General features: G+C 46.0%; 9 non-coding genes across 9 annotated transcripts; all 9 read right to left on the bottom strand.

The window, feature by feature from the left end:
• Positions 1-1,525: 1,525 nt before the first annotated feature.
• Positions 1,526-1,716, bottom strand: LOC130323160 (U2 spliceosomal RNA). Its single transcript, XR_008868527.1, has one exon. It is a non-coding gene; the product is annotated as a U2 spliceosomal RNA (small nuclear RNA).
• Positions 1,717-3,804: 2,088 nt separating this feature from the next.
• On the bottom strand, positions 3,805-3,995 carry LOC130323170 (U2 spliceosomal RNA). Its single transcript, XR_008868536.1, has one exon. It is a non-coding gene; the product is annotated as a U2 spliceosomal RNA (small nuclear RNA).
• A 2,089-nt stretch (positions 3,996-6,084) lies between these two features.
• On the bottom strand, positions 6,085-6,275 carry LOC130323159 (U2 spliceosomal RNA). The gene has a single exon (XR_008868526.1). It is a non-coding gene; the product is annotated as a U2 spliceosomal RNA (small nuclear RNA).
• A 2,094-nt stretch (positions 6,276-8,369) lies between these two features.
• On the bottom strand, positions 8,370-8,560 carry LOC130323157 (U2 spliceosomal RNA). Its single transcript, XR_008868525.1, has one exon. It is a non-coding gene; the product is annotated as a U2 spliceosomal RNA (small nuclear RNA).
• Positions 8,561-10,649: 2,089 nt separating this feature from the next.
• On the bottom strand, positions 10,650-10,840 carry LOC130323174 (U2 spliceosomal RNA). The gene has a single exon (XR_008868540.1). It is a non-coding gene; the product is annotated as a U2 spliceosomal RNA (small nuclear RNA).
• Positions 10,841-12,934: 2,094 nt separating this feature from the next.
• Positions 12,935-13,125, bottom strand: LOC130323173 (U2 spliceosomal RNA). The gene has a single exon (XR_008868539.1). It is a non-coding gene; the product is annotated as a U2 spliceosomal RNA (small nuclear RNA).
• A 2,090-nt stretch (positions 13,126-15,215) lies between these two features.
• LOC130323167 (U2 spliceosomal RNA) lies at positions 15,216-15,406 on the bottom strand. Its single transcript, XR_008868534.1, has one exon. It is a non-coding gene; the product is annotated as a U2 spliceosomal RNA (small nuclear RNA).
• A 2,101-nt stretch (positions 15,407-17,507) lies between these two features.
• Positions 17,508-17,698, bottom strand: LOC130323172 (U2 spliceosomal RNA). Its single transcript, XR_008868538.1, has one exon. It is a non-coding gene; the product is annotated as a U2 spliceosomal RNA (small nuclear RNA).
• A 2,087-nt stretch (positions 17,699-19,785) lies between these two features.
• Positions 19,786-19,976, bottom strand: LOC130323168 (U2 spliceosomal RNA). The gene has a single exon (XR_008868535.1). It is a non-coding gene; the product is annotated as a U2 spliceosomal RNA (small nuclear RNA).
• Between the last annotated feature and the right edge of the window lie 361 nt (positions 19,977-20,337).

Below are 20,337 nucleotides of genomic sequence, written 5' to 3'. Positions count from 1 at the left end.
TACACAACAAAGCTGGGTTGTTGTTGTTTACACTCTGCAAGGCCTGTGGAAGTGAGTGACATCATAGCACTGTAGTTCTGAGGGTTCTAGATGGATGCAACAATCTCCTGTTGCTTCTATGAAGGCCATAATAGACGACATCACCAAACAGCTCCATAGTCACATACACAGCAAAGGAGAGATGTTGTTTACACCTAGTGATGTCAGTGGTATTGAGTGACATCACAGCACAGTGCTAAGGCTCCTGGGCCTGGACACAGCAGCGGCTGCAATATCTCAACGGAGAATACGTTTATATATATGTGTGTGTGTGCGCGTATATATATATATATATATATATATATATATATTTCTCCGCCGAAATCACTTTTAAACCCATTTCCACCTTTTTTTCCCTTCTCTTCCTCTTACTTTTTTTTCACGTTTTTTTACGTTTTTCTCCTTTTCGCCTCTTTTCTGGGCGTATTATTCTTCTTTTTCTTCTTTTTTTTCGTCTAATGCATACCCCATCAGTGCAGCAATGCTTATTCAATACCGCCAGCAGATGGAGACACTGGGGGATAATTTTCTAAGGATTTATACTGATTTTTCCTGTCTGAATTTGTCGCACAGAAAGTTGCAGGCCAAATATGTGTGACATTTCTGCGACTTTAGCTTCTAGAGCATTTTTACAACATTATACATAGGTGCTGAATACATAAAAAGCGACTGTTCAGCGACAGACAAGTCGCATCGGCTGAAAGTAGGCCAGAATGTCAGTCCATGTTGGAGCAGGTTTAGATACAGTCTAAAGTATAGATCTCAAAGTCTGTGCACAGAATTTAGCAAGGGCCTCGCACCTTCTGATGCATCAGGTAGGTGCACAATAGCATAGCCTAACCCTCTGTACTTTGGTCTATATTGATGCGGGACATAGACAGCCAGCTGATGACCAATCCATTAGTGCAATGGATGGCTGGAAGCATTTGTCTTTGCCTTTGCAATACCACAGAAGCAATGCATGGTCAATGTACAGCAATGACACACCTGTGTGAACAGCCAGGAGACCCCCCCCCCCCCCCCATGTTATGTTACATAGTTACATAGTTAGTACGGTCGAAAAAAGACATATGTCCATCAAGTTCAACCAGGGAATTAAGGGGTAGGGGTGTGGCGCGATATTGGGGAAGGGATGAGATTTTATATTTCTTCATAAGCATTAATCTTATTTTGTCAATTAGGAACATTCAGCACCCACCCGCTATCAAGGCAGCTGCCTATCATGTCATGCCCTACCTGCACAGGTGTGCTGGCTACTCAAATGATCCAATTAAGGAGGCCATTTAGTCAGCAGCAGCAGAAGTCCTGTGCCTGGACGCTCCAACAGCGGCCAGACACAAGCAGAAGCAGAAGCAGCAGAAGCAGCAGCAGCACCACCTTTTGTTTTTTGGCTGCAGCAGCAGCAAGGCCCACAGGGCTGGCTAGCTGGCTAGCCAGCAAGCAGGTAGCAATGAAAGTAGGAATCTTTCTTTTTAACCATGTAAGGGGGTGGTGCACTGTACCCGAAGATACTGCCATATCGGGTCAATGCATAGGGCGACGGAAGCAAGCTTCGAAATCGGCCCCCGTTCTCAAAAATCCATTTAATATATGGTCCCCAGATAGGGGACGTATCAGATATTAAACTGATAAGAACAGATACTACACTTGATCTTAGCCAAAAGGCCGAGAAGCGATAACCGTGAAAGGGGCGGGCCCAACAAGGTGCCCTTCATGGGCACTATCACTGCTTGCTGTCAGGGAGGCTGCCAGACAATTTTCCATGCACACTCTGGGCTGGGGGGCAGTCAACCACCAGTACACACAGCAGAACCTAAACCCATACCATTATTGCTAAGCAGCAAGACAGGGGCCCATTGCACTCCCACGGGGCCTTTTTAAATGCAATCCATAACCCGGATTTGCCAGGAACCCTTCTTACTCCTCCTACTTGCATGTGACACTGGGCTTAGGATCTGCATAGGAAACACACACACAAGCACACACCTACCTTTGTTGCCTGCAGATGCCTCCTTGGCTGTCCCCAAACGGTATCAAACCAACACCCACGGGAAGCTGTAAGCATAGAGGACATGCCTGCACCCCATTGGACTTACCTGTGTGGGTTAAATCCGGGTTATTTGACAACCTATGGCGGTGATGGTTCTGCTCAGGCAGAGCAGTGCTGATGCTCCTCATAAAGCTGTCGCTGCTGTGAAGGTTCTAGGTGACATCACAAATCCCTATGGTTACATACACAACAAAGCTGGGTTGTTGTTGTTTACACTCTGCAAGGCCTGTGGAAGTGAGTGACATCATAGCACTATAGTTCTGAGGGTTCTAGATGGATGCAACAATCTCCTGTTGCTTCTATGAAGGCCATAATAGACGACATCACCAAACAGCTCCATAGTCACATACACAGCAAAGGAGAGATGTTGTTTACACCTAGTGATGTCAGTGGTATTGAGTGACATCACAGCACAGTGCTAAGGCTCCTGGGCCTGGACACAGCAGCGGCTGCAATATCTCAACGGAGAATACGTTTATATATATGTGTGTGTGTGCGCGTATATATATATATATATATATATATATATATATATATATATATATATATATATTTCTCCGCCGAAATCACTTTTAAACCCATTTCCACCTTTTTTTCCCTTCTCTTCCTCTTACTTTTTTTTCACGTTTTTTTACGTTTTTCTCCTTTTCGCCTCTTTTCTGGGCGTATTATTCTTCTTTTTCTTCTTTTTTTTCGTCTAATGCATACCCCATCAGTGCAGCAATGCTTATTCAATACCGCCAGCAGATGGAGACACTGGGGGATAATTTTCTAAGGATTTATACTGATTTTTCCTGTCTGAATTTGTCGCACAGAAAGTTGCAGGCCAAATATGTGTGACATTTCTGCGACTTTAGCTTTTACAAAATTATACATAGGTGCTGAATACATAAAAAGCGACTGTTCAGCGACAGACAAGTCGCATCGGCTGAAAGTAGGCCAGAATGTCAGTCCATGTTGGAGCAGGTTTAGATACAGTCTAAAGTATAGATCTCAAAGTCTGTGCACAGAATTTAGCAAGGGCCTCGCACCTTCTGATGCATCAGGTAGGTGCACAATAGCATAGCCTAACCCTCTGTACTTTGGTCTATATTGATGCGGGACATAGACAGCCAGCTGATGACCAATCCATTAGTGCAATGGATGGCTGGAAGCATTTGTCTTTGCCTTTGCAATACCACAGAAGCAATGCATGGTCAATGTACAGCAATGACACACCTGTGTGAACAGCCAGGAGACCCCCCCCCCCCCCATGTTATGTTACATAGTTACATAGTTAGTACGGTCGAAAAAAGACATATGTCCATCAAGTTCAACCAGGGAATTAAGGGGTAGGGGTGTGGCGCGATATTGGGGAAGGGATGAGATTTTATATTTCTTCATAAGCATTAATCTTATTTTGTCAATTAGGAACATTCAGCACCCACCCGCTATCAAGGCAGCTGCCTATCATGTCATGCCCTACCTGCACAGGTGTGCTGGCTACTCAAATGATCCAATTAAGGAGGCCATTTAGTCAGCAGCAGCAGAAGTCCTGTGCCTGGACGCTCCAACAGCAGCCAGACACAAGCAGAAGCAGAAGCAGCAGAAGCAGCAGCAGCACCACCTTTTGTTTTTTGGCTGCAGCAGCATCAAGGCCCACAGGGCTGGCTAGCTGGCTAGCCAGCAAGCAGGTAGCAATGAAAGTAGGAATCTTTCTTTTTAACCCTGTAAGGGGGTGGTGCACTGTACCCGAAGATACTGCCATATCGGGTCAATGCATAGGGCGACGGAAGCAAGCTTCGAAATCGGCCCCCGTTCTCAAAAATCCATTTAATATATGGTCCCCAGATAGGGGACGTATCAGATATTAAACTGATAAGAACAGATACTACACTTGATCTTAGCCAAAAGGCTGAGAAGCGATAACCGTGAAAGGGGCGGGCCCAACAAGGTGCCCTTCATGGGCACTATCACTGCTTGCTGTCAGGGAGGCTGCCAGACAATTTTCCATGCACACTCTGGGCTGGGGGGCAGTCAACCACCAGTACACACAGCAGAACCTAAACCCATACCATTATTGCTAAGCAGCAAGACAGGGGCCCATTGCACTCCCACGGGGCCTTTTTAAATGCAATCCATAACCCGGATTTGCCAGGAACCCTTCTTACTCCTCCTACTTGCATGTGACACTGGGCTTAGGATCTGCATAGGAAACACACACACAAGCACACACCTACCTTTGTTGCCTGCAGATGCCTCCTTGGCTGTCCCCAAACGGTATCAAACCAACACCCACGGGAAGCTGTAAGCATAGAGGACATGCCTGCACCCCATTGGACTTACCTGTGTGGGTTAAATCCGGGTTATTTGACAACCTATGGCGGTGATGGTTCTGCTCAGGCAGAGCAGTGCTGATGCTCCTCATAAAGCTGTCGCTGCTGTGAAGGTTCTAGGTGACATCACAAATCCCTATGGTTACATACACAACAAAGCTGGGTTGTTGTTGTTTACACTCTGCAAGGCCTGTGGAAGTGAGTGACATCATAGCACTGTAGTTCTGAGGGTTCTAGATGGATGCAACAATCTCCTGTTGCTTCTATGAAGGCCATAATAGACGACATCACCAAACAGCTCCATAGTCACATACACAGCAAAGGAGAGATGTTGTTTACACCTAGTGATGTCAGTGGTATTGAGTGACATCACAGCACAGTGCTAAGGCTCCTGGGCCTGGACACAGCAGCGGCTGCAATATCTCAACGGAGAATACGTTTATATATATATGTGTGTGTGTGCGCGTATATATATATATATATATATATATATATATATATATATATATTTCTCCGCCGAAATCACTTTTAAACCCATTTCCACCTTTTTTTCCCTTCTCTTCCTCTTACTTTTTTTTCACGTTTTTTTACGTTTTTCTCCTTTTCGCCTCTTTTCTGGGCGTATTATTCTTCTTTTTCTTCTTTTTTTTCGTCTAATGCATACCCCATCAGTGCAGCAATGCTTATTCAATACCGCCAGCAGATGGAGACACTGGGGGATAATTTTCTAAGGATTTATACTGATTTTTCCTGTCTGAATTTGTCGCACAGAAAGTTGCAGGCCAAATATGTGTGACATTTCTGCGACTTTAGCTTCTAGAGCATTTTTACAACATTATACATAGGTGCTGAATACATAAAAAGAAACTGTTCAGCGACAGACAAGTCGCATCGGCTGAAAGTAGGCCAGAATGTCAGTCCATGTTGGAGCAGGTTTAGATACAGTCTAAAGTATAGATCTCAAAGTCTGTGCACAGAATTTAGCAAGGGCCTCGCACCTTCTGATGCATCAGGTAGGTGCACAATAGCATAGCCTAACCCTCTGTACTTTGGTCTATATTGATGCGGGACATAGACAGCCAGCTGATGACCAATCCATTAGTGCAATGGATGGCTGGAAGCATTTGTCTTTGCCTTTGCAATACCACAGAAGCAATGCATGGTCAATGTACAGCAATGACACACCTGTGTGAACAGCCAGGAGACCCCCCCCCCCCATGTTATGTTACATAGTTACATAGTTAGTACGGTCGAAAAAAGACATATGTCCATCAAGTTCAACCAGGGAATTAAGGGGTAGGGGTGTGGCGCGATATTGGGGAAGGGATGAGATTTTATATTTCTTCATAAGCATTAATCTTATTTTGTCAATTAGGAACATTCAGCACCCACCCGCTATCAAGGCAGCTGCCTATCATGTCATGCCCTACCTGCACAGGTGTGCTGGCTACTCAAATGATCCAATTAAGGAGGCCATTTAGTCAGCAGCAGCAGAAGTCCTGTGCCTGGACGCTCCAACAGCGGCCAGACACAAGCAGAAGCAGAAGCAGCAGAAGCAGCAGCAGCACCACCTTTTGTTTTTTGGCTGCAGCAGCAGCAAGGCCCACAGGGCTGGCTAGCTGGCTAGCCAGCAAGCAGGTAGCAATGAAAGTAGGAATCTTTCTTTTTAACCCTGTAAGGGGGTGGTGCACTGTACCCGAAGATACTGCCATATCGGGTCAATGCATAGGGCGACGGAAGCAAGCTTCGAAATCGGCCCCCGTTCTCAAAAATCCATTTAATATATGGTCCCCAGATAGGGGACGTATCAGATATTAAACTGATAAGAACAGATACTACACTTGATCTTAGCCAAAAGGCCGAGAAGCGATAACCGTGAAAGGGGCGGGCCCAACAAGGTGCCCTTCATGGGCACTATCACTGCTTGCTGTCAGGGAGGCTGCCAGACAATTTTCCATGCACACTCTGGGCTGGGGGGCAGTCAACCACCAGTACACACAGCAGAACCTAAACCCATACCATTATTGCTAAGCAGCAAGACAGGGGCCCATTGCACTCCCACGGGGCCTTTTTAAATGCAATCCATAACCCGGATTTGCCAGGAACCCTTCTTACTCCTCCTACTTGCATGTGACACTGGGCTTAGGATCTGCATAGGAAACACACACACAAGCACACACCTACCTTTGTTGCCTGCAGATGCCTCCTTGGCTGTCCCCAAACGGTATCAAACCAACACCCACGGGAAGCTGTAAGCATAGAGGACATGCCTGCACCCCATTGGACTTACCTGTGTGGGTTAAATCCGGGTTATTTGACAACCTATGGCGGTGATGGTTCTGCTCAGGCAGAGCAGTGCTGATGCTCCTCATAAAGCTGTCGCTGCTGTGAAGGTTCTAGGTGACATCACAAATCCCTATGGTTACATACACAACAAAGCTGGGTTGTTGTTGTTTACACTCTGCAAGGCCTGTGGAAGTGAGTGACATCATAGCACTGTAGTTCTGAGGGTTCTAGATGGATGCAACAATCTCCTGTTGCTTCTATGAAGGCCATAATAGACGACATCACCAAACAGCTCCATAGTCACATACACAGCAAAGGAGAGATGTTGTTTACACCTAGTGATGTCAGTGGTATTGAGTGACATCACAGCACAGTGCTAAGGCTCCTGGGCCTGGACACAGCAGCGGCTGCAATATCTCAACGGAGAATACGTTTATATATATATGTGTGTGTGTGCGCGTATATATATATATATATATATATATATATATATATATATATATTTCTCCGCCGAAATCACTTTTAAACCCATTTCCACCTTTTTTTCCCTTCTCTTCCTCTTACTTTTTTTTCACGTTTTTTTACGTTTTTCTCCTTTTCGCCTCTTTTCTGGGCGTATTATTCTTCTTTTTCTTCTTTTTTTTCGTCTAATGCATACCCCATCAGTGCAGCAATGCTTATTCAATACCGCCAGCAGATGGAGACACTGGGGGATAATTTTCTAAGGATTTATACTGATTTTTCCTGTCTGAATTTGTCGCACAGAAAGTTGCAGGCCAAATATGTGTGACATTTCTGCGACTTTAGCTTCTAGAGCATTTTTACAACATTATACATAGGTGCTGAATACATAAAAAGCGACTGTTCAGCGACAGACAAGTCGCATCGGCTGAAAGTAGGCCAGAATGTCAGTCCATGTTGGAGCAGGTTTAGATACAGTCTAAAGTATAGATCTCAAAGTCTGTGCACAGAATTTAGCAAGGGCCTCGCACCTTCTGATGCATCAGGTAGGTGCACAATAGAATAGCCTAACCCTCTGTACTTTGGTCTATATTGATGCGGGACATAGACAGCCAGCTGATGACCAATCCATTAGTGCAATGGATGGCTGGAAGCATTTGTCTTTGCCTTTGCAATACCACAGAAGCAATGCATGGTCAATGTACAGCAATGACACACCTGTGTGAACAGCCAGGAGACCCCCCCCCCCCCCCCCATGTTATGTTACATAGTTACATAGTTAGTACGGTCGAAAAAAGACATATGTCCATCAAGTTCAACCAGGGAATTAAGGGGTAGGGGTGTGGCGCGATATTGGGGAAGGGATGAGATTTTATATTTCTTCATAAGCATTAATCTTATTTTGTCAATTAGGAACATTCAGCACCCACCCGCTATCAAGGCAGCTGCCTATCATGTCATGCCCTACCTGCACAGGTGTGCTGGCTACTCAAATGATCCAATTAAGGAGGCCATTTAGTCAGCAGCAGCAGAAGTCCTGTGCCTGGACGCTCCAACAGCGGCCAGACACAAGCAGAAGCAGAAGCAGCAGAAGCAGCAGCAGCACCACCTTTTGTTTTTTGGCTGCAGCAGCAGCAAGGCCCACAGGGCTGGCTAGCTGGCTAGCCAGCAAGCAGGTAGCAATGAAAGTAGGAATCTTTCTTTTTAACCCTGTAAGGGGGTGGTGCACTGTACCCGAAGATACTGCCATATCGGGTCAATGCATAGGGCGACGGAAGCAAGCTTCGAAATCGGCCCCCGTTCTCAAAAATCCATTTAATATATGGTCCCCAGATAGGGGACGTATCAGATATTAAACTGATAAGAACAGATACTACACTTGATCTTAGCCAAAAGGCCGAGAAGCGATAACCGTGAAAGGGGCGGGCCCAACAAGGTGCCCTTCATGGGCACTATCACTGCTTGCTGTCAGGGAGGCTGCCAGACAATTTTCCATGCACACTCTGGGCTGGGGGGCAGTCAACCACCAGTACACACAGCAGAACCTAAACCCATACCATTATTGCTAAGCAGCAAGACAGGGGCCCATTGCACTCCCACGGGGCCTTTTTAAATGCAATCCATAACCCGGATTTGCCAGGAACCCTTCTTACTCCTCCTACTTGCATGTGACACTGGGCTTAGGATCTGCATAGGAAACACACACACAAGCACACCTTTGTTGCCTGCAGATGCCTCCTTGGCTGTCCCCAAACGGTATCAAACCAACACCCACGGGAAGCTGTAAGCATAGAGGACATGCCTGCACCCCATTGGACTTACCTGTGTGGGTTAAATCCGGGTTATTTGACAACCTATGGCGGTGATGGTTCTGCTCAGGCAGAGCAGTGCTGATGCTCCTCATAAAGCTGTCGCTGCTGTGAAGGTTCTAGGTGACATCACAAATCCCTATGGTTACATACACAACAAAGCTGGGTTGTTGTTGTTTACACTCTGCAAGGCCTGTGGAAGTGAGTGACATCATAGCACTGTAGTTCTGAGGGTTCTAGATGGATGCAACAATCTCCTGTTGCTTCTATGAAGGCCATAATAGACGACATCACCAAACAGCTCCATAGTCACATACACAGCAAAGGAGAGATGTTGTTTACACCTAGTGATGTCAGTGGTATTGAGTGACATCACAGCACAGTGCTAAGGCTCCTGGGCCTGGACACAGCAGCGGCTGTAATATCTCAACGGAGAATACGTTTATATATATGTGTGTGTGTGCGCGTATATATATATATATATATATATATATATATATATATATATATATATTTCTCCGCCGAAATCACTTTTAAACCCATTTCCACCTTTTTTTCCCTTCTCTTCCTCTTACTTTTTTTTCACGTTTTTTTACGTTTTTCTCCTTTTCGCCTCTTTTCTGGGCGTATTATTCTTCTTTTTCTTCTTTTTTTTCGTCTAATGCATACCCCATCAGTGCAGCAATGCTTATTCAATACCGCCAGCAGATGGAGACACTGGGGGATAATTTTCTAAGGATTTATACTGATTTTTCCTGTCTGAATTTGTCGCACAGAAAGTTGCAGGCCAAATATGTGTGACATTTCTGCGACTTTAGCTTCTAGAGCATTTTTACAACATTATACATAGGTGCTGAATACATAAAAAGCGACTGTTCAGCGACAGACAAGTCGCATCGGCTGAAAGTAGGCCAGAATGTCAGTCCATGTTGGAGCAGGTTTAGATACAGTCTAAAGTATAGATCTCAAAGTCTGTGCACAGAATTTAGCAAGGGCCTCGCACCTTCTGATGCATCAGGTAGGTGCACAATAGCATAGCCTAACCCTCTGTACTTTGGTCTATATTGATGCGGGACATAGACAGCCAGCTGATGACCAATCCATTAGTGCAATGGATGGCTGGAAGCATTTGTCTTTGCCTTTGCAATACCACAGAAGCAATGCATGGTCAATGTACAGCAATGACACACCTGTGTGAACAGCCAGGAGACCCCCCCCCCCCCCCCATGTTATGTTACATAGTTACATAGTTAGTACGGTCGAAAAAAGACATATGTCCATCAAGTTCAACCAGGGAATTAAGGGGTAGGGGTGTGGCGCGATATTGGGGAAGGGATGAGATTTTATATTTCTTCATAAGCATTAATCTTATTTTGTCAATTAGGAACATTCAGCACCCACCCGCTATCAAGGCAGCTGCCTATCATGTCATGCCCTACCTGCACAGGTGTGCTGGCTACTCAAATGATCCAATTAAGGAGGCCATTTAGTCAGCAGCAGCAGAAGTCCTGTGCCTGGACGCTCCAACAGCGGCCAGACACAAGCAGAAGCAGAAGCAGCAGAAGCAGCAGCAGCACCACCTTTTGTTTTTTGGCTGCAGCAGCAGCAAGGCCCACAGGGCTGGCTAGCTGGCTAGCCAGCAAGCAGGTAGCAATGAAAGTAGGAATCTTTCTTTTTAACCCTGTAAGGGGGTGGTGCACTGTACCCGAAGATACTGCCATATCGGGTCAATGCATAGGGCGACGGAAGCAAGCTTCGAAATCGGCCCCCGTTCTCAAAAATCCATTTAATATATGGTCCCCAGATAGGGGACGTATCAGATATTAAACTGATAAGAACAGATACTACACTTGATCTTAGCCAAAAGGCCGAGAAGCGATAACCGTGAAAGGGGCGGGCCCAACAAGGTGCCCTTCATGGGCACTATCACTGCTTGCTGTCAGGGAGGCTGCCAGACAATTTTCCATGCACACTCTGGGCTGGGGGGCAGTCAACCACCAGTACACACAGCAGAACCTAAACCCATACCATTATTGCTAAGCAGCAAGACAGGGGCCCATTGCACTCCCACGGGGCCTTTTTAAATGCAATCCATAACCCGGATTTGCCAGGAACCCTTCTTACTCCTCCTACTTGCATGTGACACTGGGCTTAGGATCTGCATAGGAAACACACACACAAGCACACACCTACCTTTGTTGCCTGCAGATGCCTCCTTGGCTGTCCCCAAACGGTATCAAACCAACACCCACGGGAAGCTGTAAGCATAGAGGACATGCCTGCACCCCATTGGACTTACCTGTGTGGGTTAAATCCGGGTTATTTGACAACCTATGGCGGTGATGGTTCTGCTCAGGCAGAGCAGTGCTGATGCTCCTCATAAAGCTGTCGCTGCTGTGAAGGTTCTAGGTGACATCACAAATCCCTATGGTTACATACACAACAAAGCTGGGTTGTTGTTGTTTACACTCTGCAAGGCCTGTGGAAGTGAGTGACATCATAGCACTGTAGTTCTGAGGGTTCTAGATGGATGCAACAATCTCCTGTTGCTTCTATGAAGGCCATAATAGACGACATCACCAAACAGCTCCATAGTCACATACACAGCAAAGGAGAGATGTTGTTTACACCTAGTGATGTCAGTGGTATTGAGTGACATCACAGCACAGTGCTAAGGCTCCTGGGCCTGGACACAGCAGCGGCTGCAATATCTCAACGGAGAATACGTTTATATATATGTGTGTGTGTGCGCATATATATATATATATATATATATATATATATATATATATATATATATTTCTCCGCCGAAATCACTTTTAAACCCATTTCCACCTTTTTTTCCCTTCTCTTCCTCTTACTTTTTTTTCACGTTTTTTTACGTTTTTCTCCTTTTCGCCTCTTTTCTGGGCGTATTATTCTTCTTTTTCTTCTTTTTTTTCGTCTAATGCATACCCCATCAGTGCAGCAATGCTTATTCAATACCGCCAGCAGATGGAGACACTGGGGGATAATTTTCTAAGGATTTATACTGATTTTTCCTGTCTGAATTTGTCGCACAGAAAGTTGCAGGCCAAATATGTGTGACATTTCTGCGACTTTAGCTTCTAGAGCATTTTTACAACATTATACATAGGTGCTGAATACATAAAAAGCGACTGTTCAGCGACAGACAAGTCGCATCGGCTGAAAGTAGGCCAGAATGTCAGTCCATGTTGGAGCAGGTTTAGATACAGTCTAAAGTATAGATCTCAAAGTCTGTGCACAGAATTTAGCAAGGGCCTCGCACCTTCTGATGCATCAGGTAGGTGCACAATAGCATAGCCTAACCCTCTGTACTTTGGTCTATATTGATGCGGGACATAGACAGCCAGCTGATGACCAATCCATTAGTGCAATGGATGGCTGGAAGCATTTGTCTTTGCCTTTGCAATACCACAGAAGCAATGCATGGTCAATGTACAGCAATGACACACCTGTGTGAACAGCCAGGAGACCCCCCCCCCCCCCCATGTTATGTTACATAGTTACATAGTTAGTACGGTCGAAAAAAGACATATGTCCATCAAGTTCAACCAGGGAATTAAGGGGTAGGGGTGTGGCGCGATATTGGGGAAGGGATGAGATTTTATATTTCTTCATAAGCATTAATCTTATTTTGTCAATTAGGAACATTCAGCACCCACCCGCTATCAAGGCAGCTGCCTATCATGTCATGCCCTACCTGCACAGGTGTGCTGGCTACTCAAATGATCCAATTAAGGAGGCCATTTAGTCAGCAGCAGCAGAAGTCCTGTGCCTGGACGCTCCAACAGCGGCCAGACACAAGCAGAAGCAGAAGCAGCAGAAGCAGCAGCAGCACCACCTTTTGTTTTTTGGCTGCAGCAGCAGCAAGGCCCACAGGGCTGGCTAGCTGGCTAGCCAGCAAGCAGGTAGCAATGAAAGTAGGAATCTTTCTTTTTAACCCTGTAAGGGGGTGGTGCACTGTACCCGAAGATACTGCCATATCGGGTCAATGCATAGGGCGACGGAAGCAAGCTTCGAAATCGGCCCCCGTTCTCAAAAATCCATTTAATATATGGTCCCCAGATAGGGGACGTATCAGATATTAAACTGATAAGAACAGATACTACACTTGATCTTAGCCAAAAGGCCGAGAAGCGATAACCGTGAAAGGGGTGGGCCCAACAAGGTGCCCTTCATGGGCACTATCACTGCTTGCTGTCAGGGAGGCTGCCAGACAATTTTCCATGCACACTCTGGGCTGGGGGGCAGTCAACCACCAGTACACACAGCAGAACCTAAACCCATACCATTATTGCTAAGCAGCAAGACAGGGGCCCATTGCACTCCCACGGGGCCTTTTTAAATGCAATCCATAACCCGGATTTGCCAGGAACCCTTCTTACTCCTCCTACTTGCATGTGACACTGGGCTTAGGATCTGCATAGGAAACACACACACAAGCACACACCTACCTTTGTTGCCTGCAGATGCCTCCTTGGCTGTCCCCAAACGGTATCAAACCAACACCCACGGGAAGCTGTAAGCATAGAGGACATGCCTGCACCCCATTGGACTTACCTGTGTGGGTTAAATCCGGGTTATTTGACAACCTATGGCGGTGATGGTTCTGCTCAGGCAGAGCAGTGCTGATGCTCCTCATAAAGCTGTCGCTGCTGTGAAGGTTCTAGGTGACATCACAAATCCCTATGGTTACATACACAACAAAGCTGGGTTGTTGTTGTTTACACTCTGCAAGGCCTGTGGAAGTGAGTGACATCATAGCACTGTAGTTCTGAGGGTTCTAGATGGATGCAACAATCTCCTGTTGCTTCTATGAAGGCCATAATAGACGACATCACCAAACAGCTCCATAGTCACATACACAGCAAAGGAGAGATGTTGTTTACACCTAGTGATGTCAGTGGTATTGAGTGACATCACAGCACAGTGCTAAGGCTCCTGGGCCTGGACACAGCAGCGGCTGCAATATCTCAACGGAGAATACGTTTATATATATGTGTGTGTGTGCGCGTATATATATATATATATATATATATATATATATATATATATTTCTCCGCCGAAATCACTTTTAAACCCATTTCCACCTTTTTTTCCCTTCTCTTCCTCTTACTTTTTCTTCACGTTTTTTTACGTTTTTCTCCTTTTCGCCTCTTTTCTGGGCGTATTATTCTTCTTTTTCTTCTTTTTTTTCGTCTAATGCATACCCCATCAGTGCAGCAATGCTTATTCAATACCGCCAGCAGATGGAGACACTGGGGGATAATTTTCTAAGGATTTATACTGATTTTTCCTGTCTGAATTTGTCGCACAGAAAGTTGCAGGCCAAATATGTGTGACATTTCTGCGACTTTAGATTCTAGAGCATTTTTACAACATTATACATAGGTGCTGAATACATAAAAAGCGACTGTTCAGCGACAGACAAGTCGCATCGGCTGAAAGTAGGCCAGAATGTCAGTCCATGTTGGAGCAGGTTTAGATACAGTCTAAAGTATAGATCTCAAAGTCTGTGCACAGAATTTAGCAAGGGCCTCGCACCTTCTGATGCATCAGGTAGGTGCACAATAGCATAGCCTAACCCTCTGTACTTTGGTCTATATTGATGCGGGACATAGACAGCCAGCTGATGACCAATCCATCAGTGCAATGGATGGCTGGAAGCATTTGTCTTTGCCTTTGCAATACCACAGAAGCAATGCATGGTCAATGTACAGCAATGACACACCTGTGTGAACAGCCAGGAGACACCCCCCCCCCCCCCCATGTTATGTTACATAGTTACATAGTTAGTACGGTCGAAAAAAGACATATGTCCATCAAGTTCAACCAGGGAATTAAGGGGTAGGGGTGTGGCGCGATATTGGGGAAGGGATGAGATTTTATATTTCTTCATAAGCATTAATCTTATTTTGTCAATTAGGAACATTCAGCACCCACCCGCTATCAAGGCAGCTGCCTATCATGTCATGCCCTACCTGCACAGGTGTGCTGGCTACTCAAATGATCCAATTAAGGAGGCCATTTAGTCAGCAGCAGCAGAAGTCCTGTGCCTGGACGCTCCAACAGCGGCCAGACACAAGCAGAAGCAGAAGCAGCAGAAGCAGCAGCAGCACCACCTTTTGTTTTTTGGCTGCAGCAGCAGCAAGGCCCACAGGGCTGGCTAGCTGGCTAGCCAGCAAGCAGGTAGCAATGAAAGTAGGAATCTTTCTTTTTAACCCTGTAAGGGGGTGGTGCACTGTACCCGAAGATACTGCCATATCGGGTCAATGCATAGGGCAACGGAAGCAAGCTTCGAAATCGGCCCCCGTTCTCAAAAATCCATTTAATATATGGTCCCCAGATAGGGGACGTATCAGATATTAAACTGATAAGAACAGATACTACACTTGATCTTAGCCAAAAGGCCGAGAAGCGATAACCGTGAAAGGGGCGGGCCCAACAAGGTGCCCTTCATGGGCACTATCACTGCTTGCTGTCAGGGAGGCTGCCAGACAATTTTCCATGCACACTCTGGGCTGGGGGGCAGTCAACCACCAGTACACACAGCAGAACCTAAACCCATACCATTATTGCTAAGCAGCAAGACAGGGGCCCATTGCACTCCCACGGGGCCTTTTTAAATGCAATCCATAACCCGGATTTGCCAGGAACCCTTCTTACTCCTCCTACTTGCATGTGACACTGGGCTTAGGATCTGCATAGGAAACACACACACAAGCACACACCTACCTTTGTTGCCTGCAGATGCCTCCTTGGCTGTCCCCAAACGGTATCAAACCAACACCCACGGGAAGCTGTAAGCATAGAGGACATGCCTGCACCCCATTGGACTTACCTGTGTGGGTTAAATCCGGGTTATTTGACAACCTATGGCGGTGATGGTTCTGCTCAGGCAGAGCAGTGCTGATGCTCCTCATAAAGCTGTCGCTGCTGTGAAGGTTCTAGGTGACATCACAAATCCCTATGGTTACATACACAACAAAGCTGGGTTGTTGTTGTTTACACTCTGCAAGGCCTGTGGAAGTGAGTGACATCATAGCACTGTAGTTCTGAGGGTTCTAGATGGATGCAACAATCTCCTGTTGCTTCTATGAAGGCCATAATAGACGACATCACCAAACAGCTCCATAGTCACATACACAGCAAAGGAGAGATGTTGTTTACACCTAGTGATGTCAGTGGTATTGAGTGACATCACAGCACAGTGCTAAGGCTCCTGGGCCTGGACACAGCAGCGGCTGCAATATCTCAACGGAGAATACGTTTATATATATGTGTGTGTGTGCGCGTATATATATATATATATATATATATATATATATATATATATATATATATTTCTCCGCCGAAATCACTTTTAAACCCATTTCCACCTTTTTTTCCCTTCTCTTCCTCTTACTTTTTTTTCACGTTTTTTTTACGTTTTTCTCCTTTTCGCCTCTTTTCTGGGCGTATTATTCTTCTTTTTCTTCTTTTTTTTCGTCTAATGCATACCCCATCAGTGCAGCAATGCTTATTCAATACCGCCAGCAGATGGAGACACTGGGGGATAATTTTCTAAGGATTTATACTGATTTTTCCTGTCTGAATTTGTCGCACAGAAAGTTGCAGGCCAAATATGTGTGACATTTCTGCGACTTTAGCTTCTAGAGCATTTTTACAACATTATACATAGGTGCTGAATACATAAAAAGCGACTGTTCAGCGACAGACAAGTCGCATCGGCTGAAAGTAGGCCAGAATGTCAGTCCATGTTGGAGCAGGTTTAGATACAGTCTAAAGTATAGATCTCAAAGTCTGTGCACAGAATTTAGCAAGGGCCTCGCACCTTCTGATGCATCAGGTAGGTGCACAATAGCATAGCCTAACCCTCTGTACTTTGGTCTATATTGATGCGGGACATAGACAGCCAGCTGATGACCAATCCATTAGTGCAATGGATGGCTGGAAGCATTTGTCTTTGCCTTTGCAATACCACAGAAGCAATGCATGGTCAATGTACAGCAATGACACACCTGTGTGAACAGCCAGGAGACCCCCCCCCCCCCCCCCCCATGTTATGTTACATAGTTACATAGTTAGTACGGTCGAAAAAAGACATATGTCCATCAAGTTCAACCAGGGAATTAAGGGGTAGGGGTGTGGCGCGATATTGGGGAAGGGATGAGATTTTATATTTCTTCATAAGCATTAATCTTATTTTGTCAATTAGGAACATTCAGCACCCACCCGCTATCAAGGCAGCTGCCTATCATGTCATGCCCTACCTGCACAGGTGTGCTGGCTACTCAAATGATCCAATTAAGGAGGCCATTTAGTCAGCAGCAGCAGAAGTCCTGTGCCTGGACGCTCCAACAGCGGCCAGACACAAGCAGAAGCAGAAGCAGCAGAAGGAGCAGCAGCACCACCTTTTGTTTTTTGGCTGCAGCAGCAGCAAGGCCCACAGGGCTGGCTAGCTGGCTAGCCAGCAAGCAGGTAGCAATGAAAGTAGGAATCTTTCTTTTTAACCCTGTAAGGGGGTGGTGCACTGTACCCGAAGATACTGCCATATCGGGTCAATGCATAGGGCGACGGAAGCAAGCTTCGAAATCGGCCCCCGTTCTCAAAAATCCATTTAATATATGGTCCCCAGATAGGGGACGTATCAGATATTAAACTGATAAGAACAGATACTACACTTGATCTTAGCCAAAAGGCCGAGAAGCGATAACCGTGAAAGGGGCGGGCCCAACAAGGTGCCCTTCATGGGCACTATCACTGCTTGCTGTCAGGGAGGCTGCCAGACAATTTTCCATGCACACTCTGGGCTGGGGGGCAGTCAACCACCAGTACACACAGCAGAACCTAAACCCATACCATTATTGCTAAGCAGCAAGACAGGGGCCCATTGCACTCCCACGGGGCCTTTTTAAATGCAATCCATAACCCGGATTTGCCAGGAACCCTTCTTACTCCTCCTACTTGCATGTGACACTGGGCTTAGGATCTGCATAGGAAACACACACACAAGCACACACCTACCTTTGTTGCCTGCAGATGCCTCCTTGGCTGTCCCCAAACGGTATCAAACCAACACCCACGGGAAGCTGTAAGCATAGAGGACATGCCTGCACCCCATTGGACTTACCTGTGTGGGTTAAATCCGGGTTATTTGACAACCTATGGCGGTGATGGTTCTGCTCAGGCAGAGCAGTGCTGATGCTCCTCATAAAGCTGTCGCTGCTGTGAAGGTTCTAGGTGACATCACAAATCCCTATGGTTACATACACAACAAAGCTGGGTTGTTGTTGTTTACACTCTGCAAGGCCTGTGGAAGTGAGTGACATCATAGCACTGTAGTTCTGAGGGTTCTAGATGGATGCAACAATCTCCTGTTGCTTCTATGAAGGCCATAATAGACGACATCACCAAACAGCTCCATAGTCACATACACAGCAAAGGAGAGATGTTGTTTACACCTAGTGATGTCAGTGGTATTGAGTGACATCACAGCACAGTGCTAAGGCTCCTGGGCCTGGACACAGCAGCGGCTGCAATATCTCAACGGAGAATACGTTTATATATATGTGTGTGTGTGCGCGTATATATATATATATATATATATATATATATATATATATATTTCTCCGCCGAAATCACTTTTAAACCCATTTCCACCTTTTTTTCCCTTCTCTTCCTCTTACTTTTTTTTCACGTTTTTTTACGTTTTTCTCCTTTTCGCCTCTTTTCTGGGCGTATTATTCTTCTTTTTCTTCTTTTTTTTCGTCTAATGCATACCCCATCAGTGCAGCAATGCTTATTCAATACCGCCAGCAGATGGAGACACTGGGGGATAATTTTCTAAGGATTTATACTGATTTTTCCTGTCTGAATTTGTCGCACAGAAAGTTGCAGGCCAAATATGTGTGACATTTCTGCGACTTTAGCTTCTAGAGCATTTTTACAACATTATACATAGGTGCTGAATACATAAAAAGCGACTGTTCAGCGACAGACAAGTCGCATCGGCTGAAAGTAGGCCAGAATGTCAGTCCATGTTGGAGCAGGTTTAGATACAGTCTAAAGTATAGATCTCAAAGTCTGTGCACAGAATTTAGCAAGGGCCTCGCACCTTCTGATGCATCAGGTAGGTGCACAATAGCATAGCCTAACCCTCTGTACTTTGGTCTATATTGATGCGGGACATAGACAGCCAGCTGATGACCAATCCATTAGTGCAATGGATGGCTGGAAGCATTTGTCTTTGCCTTTGCAATACCACAGAAGCAATGCATGGTCAATGTACAGCAATGACACACCTGTGTGAACAGCCAGGAGACCCCCCCCCCCCCCATGTTATGTTACATAGTTACATAGTTAGTACGGTCGAAAAAAGACATATGTCCATCAAGTTCAACCAGGGAATTAAGGGGTAGGGGTGTGGCGCGATATTGGGGAAGGGATGAGATTTTATATTTCTTCATAAGCATTAATCTTATTTTGTCAATTAGGAACATTCAGCACCCACCCGCTATCAAGGCAGCTGCCTATCATGTCATGCCCTACCTGCACAGGTGTGCTGGCTACTCAAATGATCCAATTAAGGAGGCCATTTAGTCAGCAGCAGCAGAAGTCCTGTGCCTGGACGCTCCAACAGCGGCCAGACACAAGCAGAAGCAGAAGCAGCAGAAGCAGCAGCAGCACCACCTTTTGTTTTTTGGCTGCAGCAGCAGCAAGGCCCACAGGGCTGGCTAGCTGGCTAGCCAGCAAGCAGGTAGCAATGAAAGTAGGAATCTTTCTTTTTAACCCTGTAAGGGGGTGGTGCACTGTACCCGAAGATACTGCCATATCGGGTCAATGCATAGGGCGACGGAAGCAAGCTTCGAAATCGGCCCCCGTTCTCAAAAATCCATTTAATATATGGTCCCCAGATAGGGGACGTATCAGATATTAAACTGATAAGAACAGATACTACACTTGATCTTAGCCAAAAGGCCGAGAAGCGATAACCGTGAAAGGGGCGGGCCCAACAAGGTGCCCTTCATGGGCACTATCACTGCTTGCTGTCAGGGAGGCTGCCAGACAATTTTCCATGCACACTCTGGGCTGGGGGGCAGTCAACCACCAGTACACACAGCAGAACCTAAACCCATACCATTATTGCTAAGCAGCAAGACAGGGGCCCATTGCACTCCCACGGGGCCTTTTTAAATGCAATCCATAACCCGGATTTGCCAGGAACCCTTCTTACTCCTCCTACTTGCATGTGACACTGGGCTTAGGATCTGCATAGGAAACACACACACAAGCACACACCTACCTTTGTTGCCTGCAGATGCCTCCTTGGCTGTCCCCAAACGGTATCAAA

This window comes from Hyla sarda, unplaced genomic scaffold (assembly GCF_029499605.1).
Source record: "Hyla sarda isolate aHylSar1 unplaced genomic scaffold, aHylSar1.hap1 scaffold_2433, whole genome shotgun sequence".
Classification (NCBI taxonomy): domain Eukaryota; kingdom Metazoa; phylum Chordata; class Amphibia; order Anura; family Hylidae; genus Hyla; species Hyla sarda.
Note: the sequence above shows the minus strand (reverse complement) of the source record. Positions and strands in the feature narration are given on the sequence as shown.